Below are 12,165 nucleotides of genomic sequence, written 5' to 3'. Positions count from 1 at the left end.
AGAAAATCATATCAATACAACCTGATACTGCTTTTGAGGAGGCAGTTTGTAAGGAGGCCGCTAACGAGCAGGATTCTGATTCCGATAATAATTCTTTTGCATCAGGCAGGGTGGACTCTGAAAAAGAGCCGCATTTATATCCCTCATTGCCTCCACCGCTGCCTGCCGCGGCCGTCCCGCCGCTGCGTCCCGTGGCCTCTGCGCCCGCCCCCCCCCCCCCAATCGCCTGGTACTCCCTCTCCAGGGTTTGCAGAACTTAAAACAGAACCTGACTTTACTACACTACCTGTATCTCCTTCTCCTGCTAATCCCTCTAACTCTGTACCTCTGTCTAATCCGTGACGATTCACTTAATGATTTGGGAAAAAATACACATAGCTTGATGGAACGCTGTCAAGAAAAGCTCTACAGCAAGGAGATACCATGTTTACTTTTCCTGTTGTATGCACACCTGCCTCAAGAAATGCAAGAACCTCAAGAGTTAGAGTTCTTAGGATCAGTCATCATGAATCCCTGTGTGATGTTTAATTACACCCATAACACCACTCGAAAGGGTCAGAATGTAAATGCTATTTTGCCTGTATATAGAAATGCTACAGCTTGGTGTAACTATATCTATTCCAGAATATCACACTTTTTTTTTTTTATTCCAGCTGCTTTACCTATGGAGATGCGAAACTTAACGGGAGGCCACGTAGCCTCGGACAACTTGCGTTACTAACACCCAATATCAATATGATTCACAGTAAAAAGCTCACGATAACTGACACAGGGTTAAGTGGATGGCTAACAAGGTTGGGAATTACAGGATGGTTGAAAGATTTGCTTATGCATAGCTTAGTTATTTCAACTGTAATATTAGCAGTTGTAATAATTGTACCACATATCATAAAAATAGTTGAACGTATGATTGCAAAAGCATTTCTTGTAACTTGGCTTGCAAAAAAAAAAAAAAAAAAAAGGGGGAAATTGTGGGAGATTTCATGGAAAATGGGGAACATTTCTTTGAGCCTGATTATTTAGAGTTAGCGTAAGTAGGCCGCAGTTAGCATGAGTGGGCCGGAGTACGGGACAGCTGCAGTATGAACGGACTTTGAACCACCAGAGAAACAACGGACATGAGGAACTTGGACAGTGGAGCAATTAATAAACAAGATAACAGAACTGCAGAGGCAAGAAGGAGCTGCAAGAGTTTTATCGCAATTAAGAAAGCTGCCATTTCGGCTTAGAGCATTTAGCTGCGGGATGGGGACTTAGGAGTTGGTTTGTATCTTTGTTAAGAATCGGGGTTTCTTTTATTCTTGTGTATTTTCTTAGGTATAATGTTGCTTTTACTGTGTTTAATTAATTGTGTTCATAGATCTTGTAGGTCACCTTGGCCAACATAACAGGTCAAGATTCTCTGTGCACTGCAACCGCATCACAAAGCCCGTGAACCAATAGACAGGATGGCTATGACTCGTGCAGCGTGTCTGGCCAGCGAGCGCATGCGTCATAGGCTCCCCATGTTGCAACCGAGGCGAATTTTGGCACCCGCTGGCCACGTGTGCTGAAATCCGTTCCTCTGCAAATGTACAAATACCGGGATTTTCCGAAGAGCATCGGGTTGGTGTACGGCAAGGCCATCGTTGCCTCTATGGGGACGCCCACATAAAGCTGGCACCTACCGATTGCTGGGCTGAGTTTGCGGATGGTGGTGACTAGATCTGTTAATGCTCTTTTTAAAGAAAAAGGGGGAATTGTTGTGGGAACATATTTAGCTAACGGTCGCAAGAGCATTCCAGACGCCTTTAGAAGGCCTTGAACAGAATAAACAAGAAGACAAAAAAAGAAAGATACCAATTAGGAAAACACAGATGCGCATTCCACGATAAAGAGAACTTGGCACAAACAACCTCACTTCGGCAGTTTATCTTGACCAATTAGACTGAGACAAGTCTCGCATGTTTTAGTTAGTATAACCAATTATGTTTTATGTTTATGCGCATGTACAGTGTTGATATAACCAATCATTAAGTGTAACTGGATGCGTGGACAGTGCGTGAATAATGTGTGTAACCAATAGTAAAATAGCTAAACGCGTGTACGGATGTAATCAATGTATAAAATGATGTCTGATGCTCTAGTAAAGTGGGCTTCACCTGATCACATTGGTCTGTGTGTGATGTCCTGAGCCTCCGCAATTGGCACCCGAGCAAGGGACCCTCGGATCGGTGTTGAATTCTACGACAGGAGCCGACGGAGAGAGGGAGCGGAGAAGCCAGCCGAAACCATCCCTGCTGCCTCAGCAGGATGACCAGCTGAGCTGGGGAAGACAAGGAAGCGCGTGCAAGTGAATAGAAAAACGGAATCTCGCCCTAATCAGATCGCTGTCATCCTTTCCTGGCTTGTGACGTCCTGGGTATCTGCTACGAATTTCTGGCAGTGGATGCAAAACCAATTGGGGGGCCCGATGTGTATTCGGATGACATCCCTCTCAGAGCCCATCAATACGTGTCTTTATGCGATCCGGCTGTCAGAGACGGAGCTGAAAACGTTGTGTACGAACAAGTGTCAACAGAAGAGTCGAGATCGCTCACAGCCGGAAATCTTTACGCCCCAGACAGTAAGCTTTAACATCAGCATACCACTGATGAACTTGACTGTGAACGACACGATAGACTCACTTCAGGAGGTCTATGTATGTTAGTGATTATTTGTATGCTCATCCCCTGTATCTTAGCGTTTATTAGAAACTTGTTAAATATACTAGTCCAGCAAACCATGCTTGCATATGCTTATGTTCCTTACACACCCTTAGCAGAAGAAACCCCGTTATAGGGTGATAGAAGTGGTAACTGTTTATAGCAATAGAAGCTAACTAGACATGGGGAGGGGGAGATGTAGGGTACAGCGTTCGGAAGATCTCGCGATGTCACGGAAAGGTAGAAGGCTAGTCGTCACCTCCCTATGACGTATCTGTGATCCCACCTACCGTTGTTAGTATAAAAGGAATTAACTGCGCAATAAAAGAGGAAGTTGACACTCACACCGTGTGTGTTATCTGTCTCTTCCCTGGTCCGGGCCGACCAGTGATCTAATCGCGGCACCTTGATATGTAGCCACGCTACAGCTGAATGTATCTATAATAAAATATGATGTTCGTCCACTTCCAGACACCTTTTATTATCTCAATTGGAGCACTTTATTTTCCAAAATATTTCTCTTGTGAATTTGTTTCATTTTCTGTGTCCTTACTTTGTTCCAATTATAGATGGTAGCCATTCACTTCTTTTGAGTACATCATACAGAAGAGATAATTTAACTATGATACTTCTTAGAAACTCAGTATATTAAATACAGAACAAGTCTTGGCATGTCCAGGGCAAATTAAGTCTCTTGCAGAGGAGTAATGTGGAATACTTTGTATTTTTATTTATGTATTTGTCAATTTATATGGAACACCTATCATGATGACAAATTCCTAGAGCAGGATTATTGAATGCATTAAAGCCTTTTAGAAGTAAATCTTATATCTTTCTGAACCTTAGCTGCTGAAGATGGCAGCACTGTCTGAGAGAATGGGAAGTTATCCAGGATGCTTGTATATCCATATATCCTAAATAATTATAGTTTTCTTTGGAAAAACGTGTTCTATTTATGTTCAGGCTAAGGTTCTAGACCATGACAGAGGTCTTGCATGGACTGGGGAAGTTTCCGAAGTATTGCATAACTATTTTTCCACTTATAAAATGTCAGCCTCATGTGGTTCTAAGGCTTTTGGTATGCCTTTTATTTGTGATCTCAAGTGGATTTGCTTCATCTTTTGTTTTGATCTGTTATTTTTTTAAATGGTATGTTGACATGAGTGAATTAGAGCAGATAATCCCAGCAGGGCCTCTCCAACAGGATATCAGCTGGTAGGGCATTATTCTAGGTGGTGGGTGTAAGAGTCGGTCAGAAAATCAGCATTGTCTCAACATTGTCATCAGGAACATGAACAGTACGTTACCTGACAACGGCCTGTTTGGAGCGCAGCGGCCAATCCCAAGGACAGAATGTGCGGTACAAGTCTCCTGGAAGGTCCCTGGCTAGAGCCGTTAGAGATAACCGCATAGCTACTGTCAAAAAGGATGGATTGCACCTGTTGCCATAACATCGATGAAGAAATCATGAACTTTAGACGAACTTTGCTTCATTATAATACCAAAACACACCTCCTGGTCGAAGGCTACCCGCCTCCAAGACTTACCACGCCTCGGACACTGACCCTGCGCCTGCGTGATAGCCTCGCTTGAGAAGGGCGGAGATATGATAATTGAATTCTGAGAAGGGCGGAGACTCCTGAGGCAGAGGTGGAGCAAGGTGTGTTACTAAACATAAAAGATGACTTCTGAACAACGGGAATTTGAAGCTTCCCCACCAAGGACCACGACGATCGACGACGCAGCAGTAGCTGGACCCGGGACCGTTAGGATGTCTTGAGATCAGCGGTGGTAGCTATAACCTCTCTTTCTCCTCTCTCTAAACTTAACTTTACTTTTCTCCCTTCTTTCACCCATCTCTAACTATCGCGTGCCTCTTCACAGGCAATACAATAAAGTTTTACTGTGTGATTACTGCTATCCCCTTTGGTGTTGGTCACCTTAATTTTGCACTTTCGAGATCGTAGCAAACGAACCATCACGAGTCCACCGAGTGGACCGTGACAGTGGGTAAGATGTAATGGGCTACTACGTTATGCCTGTGACTGATGCCTTGATAGCAATAACCCTTTCAGAAAGACCTCAAGTATTGAAAGACTAAAGAAGTCGGTAATTTGACTGTAGTTGGCTTTAAGTTTGAGTGAAAGCTATTTAAGAACTTAGGTCCGTATAAGTTTAGGTATTGATAAAAGCATTACATACGTGCATAACACCTTCATCCCTCTGCCCACTACTTGTAATCCTTTTCATGGATAGTATATGCATAGTCAGGCAGTTAACGTTGTAAAGCCCATCTTGGTTTTTTTTCCTTTCTGTTCTTTGAGATGAACAGTACTTCTTTTTTTTTATTTTTTTAAGTGATGTTTATAGATGTTGAGTCATAGGATAAATTGGAGTCTTCCTAAAGAGTGCATAGGAGAGACTGTTCCTGTCTGGTGAGCAACTGAGCGTACTCATGTAATAAGGCAGCTTGGCAGGTAATTACAGTACAGAGGTGGGAGAATGCAGGGAGCAAACAGCCAGACTTCAGAGGCAATGGGGAGAACCCTCCAGGATCAAAAGGGACAGAGCAGGATTTGTTACTACTTGGTTACTGATTTAATGTTGAAAAAGTTTGAAAGTAAGGTTCTGCCTGCAAGGGCATAACAGGTAGGAAGCTGACTTGGTATCCTGCAAAACATGGATTTTAGCCCTATTGCAGGCAGGGTACTTTCTGTAGGCCAAGCCTCTGGTCCTCCCAGGAGACTGACCAAGGCTGCCGCCTTCTGTGTGGTGACGACCGCTGCCCCCAGCATGCTGTTTCATCATCCTGGTTACTGGAGTCTGTTCCCCCCTTTCCAGCTCCCAGGGCCATATGACATTTTTTGAGTTCAGCAAACAGAACTGGAAACAGACTGCTGTTTACTGTAAAACGGCTTGTTGGTCATCCTTGAAAAGCCACCTGGCTTCCTGAGCACTAGGTGTTTGTTTATGCAACTTCTTTGAAGTTCTCTTGCTCTTACTTTTTTTGACAGAGCTATCTCCTCCTGCAGCTCATTAACTTCATCAGTAAGTACCTCATACCATAAGCAGTATCACATACTTTGCTAGCAAGGAGGTTATGTAGAAACCTCTAGAATAGGTACCTCTCAAAGATTTTGATCAGTACAAGCAAAACTACTGACAGTAGTGTTGCTGATGTAGGCATCTGTCATTTTCTCTCAGGGCCTGTGCATCACAAAACCAGCCTGTTATTCTCTAGGTAAATTCTGATCACATCTCTTGAACTCCCAGCTGCTTTGGTCTAGCCTGGTGTCATGGTTTAACCCCAGCCAGCAACTAAGCACCACGCAGCCGCTCACTCTATTTCCCCCCACCCAGTGGGATGGGGGAGAGAATCGTGAAGAAAAAAAAAAAGTAAAACTCATGGGTTGAGACAAGAACGGTTTAATAGAACAGAAAGGAAGAAACTAGTAATGATAATAATAACAATAATAAAATGACAATACTAATAATAAAAGGATTGGAATATGCAAAACAAGTGATGCACAATGCAATTGCTCACCACTCACCGACCAATGCCCAGTTAGTTCCTGAGCAGCGATCCCCCCAGGCCAACTCCCCCCTGCGGAGGCTCAGGACATCACACGCAGACCAATGTGATCAAGTGAAACCCCCTTATTGTACAAATAGCTCGGTTTATATATTATTTCTAGTTCCTGCTCATGCGTAAGCCATCTGTTGATTGGTTAGCATGTGCCGTCCACGCGCTTAGTTACACTTAATGATTGGTTATATCAACACTGTACACGCGCATAAACATAAGACATAATTGGTTATACTAACTAAAACATGCGAGACTTGTCTCAGTCTAATTGGTCAAGATAAACTGCCGAAGTGAGGTTGTTTGTGCCAAGTTCTCTTTATCATGGAATGCGCATCTGTGTTTTCCTAATTGGTATCTTTCTTTTTTTGTCTTCTTGTTTATTCTGTTCAAGGCCTTCTAAAGGTGTCTGGAATGCTCTTGCGACCGTTAGCTAAATATGTGTCCACAACACCCCCCAGTTTATATACTAGACATGACGTCATATGGTATGGAATACCCCATTGGCCAGTTTGGGTAAGCTGTCCTGGCTGTGTCCCCTCCCAAATTCTTGTGCCCCTCCAGCCTTCTTGCTGGCTGGGCATGAGAAGCTGAAAAATCCTTGACTTGAGACTAAACACTACTTAGCAACAACTGAAAACATTAGTGTGTTATCAACATTCTTCTCATACTGAATCCAAAACATAACACTATACCAGCTACTAGAAAATTAACTCTATCCCAGCTGAAACCAGGACACCTGGCATGAGCATCTTGTTATTAAAGCAATATGTATGCACAGCCTTAAGCTGAGCAGGTATCGCACTCTGTCTTTAATTTTTATAAGTGTTCTGTTGGGGATTTCTTGGCTGAGTGAGGACGTGTGAGAAATCCAGCCTTTAGCTGGAACGAAGCATAAACATACAAAGTGCTGAAACGGACAAGGACACTGTGTCCTTGTACACTGGGAAAAGGAAGATAAGAAGGGCCTGACAAACAACTCCTGGATGCCAAAGAATGAGATAAGCAACCGCGGGATGCTCGTTAGAGGGCTTGAGCAGCCAATAGAAGGATGAGCCGGGAGCGTGATAGGAAGACATTAACCAGTGGTGTTTTAGCTTATGGCGCGTGGACAGCTGATGCTTAGCTTAATAAAGTATATAAGCACGCTATTTGGGCAATAAAGGGAGAACAACCTTAACCGTATCAGTGTCCAGTTGTTACTCGGCTCACGTCTCTGGGTGGCTCCTTGCAACAGTGGTCTACTAGCTTTTTGATAGCTCTGTAAGTTCATAGTGAGTAGTAGGCTGAGATTCCAGGCTGAAAAAAACAGATTACTTACAAGGCTGAGAAATTCTACCAGTTTCCTAATACTGAACCAGAGTATTGTATCCCTTAAACCATTTAGTGGTAGTTGGATTGGCCTGTGTCTGAACTCAATCAATGAAAGATTCCTCTGGCTTACCAGATGTCTTAGATGCTTTTTTTCAGCTATGTGCAATGATCACCAAATGAATATCCATCAAAAACACTAGCATAAACCCAAGATGATTCTGTTGATTTCAGAATGCTAAGTGAGGTCAAATTTTGAAGAAGAAAAACAAAATAGTCTCATATTTGGGAACATGCTGTATTTTTAAATTAAAAACTTGAATGTTTTATTAAATATTAGGAACAAGCTTACCATTGAAATGAAACATTTTAATCAAATCCAAAGTATGATGCATTTTCTTCGTTGACTTTTCACTATGTAGGTGTTTTGGCATGTCCCACTTTGCACTGAAGCCTTTTATTCTAGAGTAAATATGATGTATTCTATATATGTATTTCTTAATTTATATTATATCTATATATTATATTATACATATTCTCTCTATATATAGATCTCAATATTTAAATATCCATTATATAGATAAATGTATAGATATATCTATATAAAAATATATTTATATTTAGATATATCTAGATATACCTATATAAATATATACAAAATTAGTTATCTAATATATCCATTTGTATATGTATTTAATACATATCTAATGATATCTATTTTATATATCAATATCTTCATATATAGATATAGATATGTATTTTCTGTTTATATTATCTCTATATAAATATGGATATATAGATAGATCTGTCTATATAAATATATAATTTTTCCCCATAAAATTGATCTTGCAGTTAGCAATGCTTCACATACTCTTATTTTCAGTCAACATAGAAGTGTATGCCATAAAAAGAGACTGTGTGATAGGTTCATCAGTTTGTTATTGCTCTGAGATGTCTAGGCCAGCTGTAGATTTTGATTATTCACTGGAGAAGAAGATTTAGTAATTAAAACTCAGATTCATTTGCTCATTAGCATTAAACTCTTTTGTTATGGATTGAGAGCAGCCCTGTGGAGAAGGACTTGGGGGTATTAGTGGATGAAAAACTGAATATGAGCTGGCAATGTGCGCTCGCAGCCCAGAAAGCCAACCATATTCTGGGCTGCATCAAAAGAAGCATAACCAGCAGGTCGAGGGAGGATGATTCTGCCCCTCTACTCTGCTCTCGTTGAGACCCCACCTGGAGTACTGTGTTCAGCTCTGGGGCCCCCAAAATAAGAAAGACATGGACCTGTTGGAGAAAGTCCAGAGGAGGGCCACAAAGATGATCGGGGGGCTGGAGCACCTCCCCTATGAGGACAGGCTGAGAGAGTTGAGGTTGTTTAGCCTGCAGAAAAGAAGGCTCCGGGGAGACCAGCCTTTCAGTACTTAAAGGGGGCCTACAGGAAAGATGGGGAAGGACTCTTCATCAGGGAGTGTAGTGATAGGATGAGGGGTAACAGTTTTAAACTGAAAGAGGGTAGATTTAGATTAAATATTAGGAAGAAATTCTTTACTGTGAGGGTATTGAGACACTGGAACAGGTTGCCCAGAGAAGTTGTGGATGCCCCCTCCCTGGCAGTGTTCAAGGCCAGGTTGGATGGGGCTTTGAGCAACCTGGTCTAGTGGAAGGTGAACCCTGCCCATGGCAGGGGGGTTGGAACTAGATGATCTTTAAGGTCCTTTCCAACCCAAACCATTCTATGATTACAGTTCAAGCATCGTTAGTCAGGTAAAGTCTCTGGTGACTTTTTTGACTTGAGAGCTGATGTCCCCTAAGCTAGTTACAGAGCACAGGTCAGATGTGCTGAGAAAGGGTTGTTACTCAGTTGTACTCCCCACAATGAGGACCACACCTGAAGCCACAGCTATGATGGGAGTGTAACTGAAAAGCAGTTGTATCTTGTACATCACAGCCATGGAGTTGGCCTCAGACCAGTATGCTGCAATGCAGTTAAGGTAGAGGGCATGATACTTAGAGTTGGCATGTTCCTCACCCTAACTGCAGCAAAGGGGCTGAACACCCTTGTCATTTTCACTTGCTGAGTGTCATGCCTAGTCCCTGAGGGATCGGCATCTGCTTTTTGCTCACTACACCCCTCCACTCTCAAGGGAGAGAAACACCTTCTACCATATGAGTTACACTTATCACCAGAAGGCAGGCAGGCAGCAATGGGAGAAGTCACTACCCAAGTCTGTGTTAGCTCTAATCTGAGCTTTCTGTGATGGATCCAGTTTATACATGTTGTTAGTGTCATTAGTGCTACAAACTAACATGGGGCTAGTGGGACACTAGTTAGTACTGGCATGAGTTGTGCTTTTCAAAGGAAAGAGTAATGTTGAAGGATATATACTTTTTTAAAAAAATCAGGCCAGGAATTTACAAAGGGTTAAAAATGGAGAACTATGGCTAGGAAAAGCTTATTTTATTCATATAAAACTCTGCTTCTTCCTTTAAAGAAATTATTGATTTAGCTTGGGTTTGTACTAATGATTAAAGCAGTCAAGACCAACCATGAAAAATACAGCTTCAGATGCTGTGATGCCATAAATAAGATTGTTCTGTTACCTACTCGACAAGACTGTGTTTAGATTTTTCCAGCACATAGCTCCCCCAAGTTATGACATACTGAAGATGCAAGAAAATGTTTACTACTTTCTTTCCTTGGTTAGGGTGATCTACTACTCATTCTTGGCCCTTCTGATGGGTTGGAGGCCTGACAAAGCAGGCACTTGTCTCAGATTCTTATAGAAGAATCCTGGAAGGATAAAACAATATGAAAATCAGTGAGTCACAATCTGTAATTTAAACATAGTTCACCATGACTCATTCATGAAATGCTTTTGCAGAGTTTCATGTGACAAAACAATAACCATAAGCATAATCATCAAGGCTAAAAAGTTCAATAATACAATAAAAATCAGATTAAGAGGATTGTCGTGGTTTAACCCCAGCTGGCAACTAAGCACCACACAGCCCCTTGCTCACTCCCCCTCAGTGGGATGGGGAGAGAGAATCAGAAGGGTAAAAGTGAGAAAACTTGTGGGCTGAGATAAAGACAGTTTAATAGGGAAAGCAAAAGCCATGCACACAAGCAAAGCAAAACAAGGAATTCATTCACCACTTCCCATCGGCAGGCAGGTGTTCAGCCATCTCCAGGAAAGCAGGGCTCCAGCACGCATAACAGTGACTTGGGAAGACAAACGCCATCACTCCGAATGTCCCCCTCTTCCTTCTTCTCCCCCCCAGCTTTATATGCTGAGCATGATGTCATATGGTAGGGAATATCTCTTTGGTCGGTTGGGGTCAGCTGTCCCAGCTGTGTCCCCTCCCAACTTCTTGTGCCCCCCCCCAGCCTACTCGCTGGTGGGGTGGGGTGAGAAGCAGAAAAGGCCTTGGCTCTGTGTAAGCACTGCTCAGCAGTAACAAAAACATCCCTGAATTATCAACACTGTTTTCAGCACAAATCCAAAACATAGCCCCATAGTAGCTACTGTGAAGAAAATTAACTCTATCATCCCAGCCAAAACCAGCACAAGGATAAATTCTGAACAACTTGATTTTATATAGTGATGCAAAATTGTTTTAGGGCTGTAAAACCCCAACAACTCAACAGTCAAAGGAGAACAATTTAAGGGGATGATGCCATAAAGCAGCAATTACACTGACTTCGGATTAAGTCAATAGAATGTGGAATCCTAGAGTGGAAAAAGAAAATTCAGGAATTATCTGTAGAATCTATAGCTAAGTGTCTTTTTAATTAAAAAATCTAACTCATTAGACTCAGCATTATTATGTATTCATTGCTATTTATGACAAAGTAGCACTCTGCAGTCTTATTGTATAATCAGTCATTAACAGGGGACAAATGTATTAAATTATTGATACACCTTTGCTTAATATTTAGTCCTTAAAATTTATTCCAGCCTTTAAACACAATCTGCAATAATCAGAGTACAAAATAAGCCCAACTAATATTGAGTCATTGACTGAAAGGGACCCTAAGAAATTGTCTAATGCTTCCAATACCCCAAACCAACACTAATTTATAATTCTCTTTCCTGATGTCTGTGAAGTCTTTGGAGGTATTTAAGAAATGATAGATATTCCACAGCCTCTTCAGGCAGTGTGTTCCCCTGGTCCTGTATTGACAGAAACATTTCTAATATCTAATCTGAATATTTTAACTACTAAGTCCAATATTACTTTTTGTCCTACAGTGACCATGAACTGATTGGTTCCTTTCTTCAGATGCATAAAAACATGCATATCATGTAAGTTTTCAATAGCCTGGGATATTTCATCCAAAGAAGAGACCAATCTTTGATACAGGATCTGCATGGATCCTGATCACTCTTCCTGCTTTTCTCCTGTTTTCTAAAGTTGGCCTATATTTCTGAAAATTGCAACAGAGGTCTTACTGTTGCTGACTAGATCACAGAGATCAACTTGCGTGTATTTCAGATAGTGATTCTGATAATGGTCTTTTTGGCAAATTTATTTTTATTTTTATAAAAATGGTAAGAGTGAAAATTCAAACTTCTTGTG

The sequence above is a fragment of the Aquila chrysaetos genome, chromosome W (genome assembly GCF_900496995.4).
Source record: "Aquila chrysaetos chrysaetos chromosome W, bAquChr1.4, whole genome shotgun sequence".
NCBI classification, from domain to species: Eukaryota; Metazoa; Chordata; class Aves; order Accipitriformes; family Accipitridae; genus Aquila; species Aquila chrysaetos.
The sequence above is the reverse complement of the archived record's forward strand: the minus strand, read 5'-3'. Positions refer to the sequence as shown.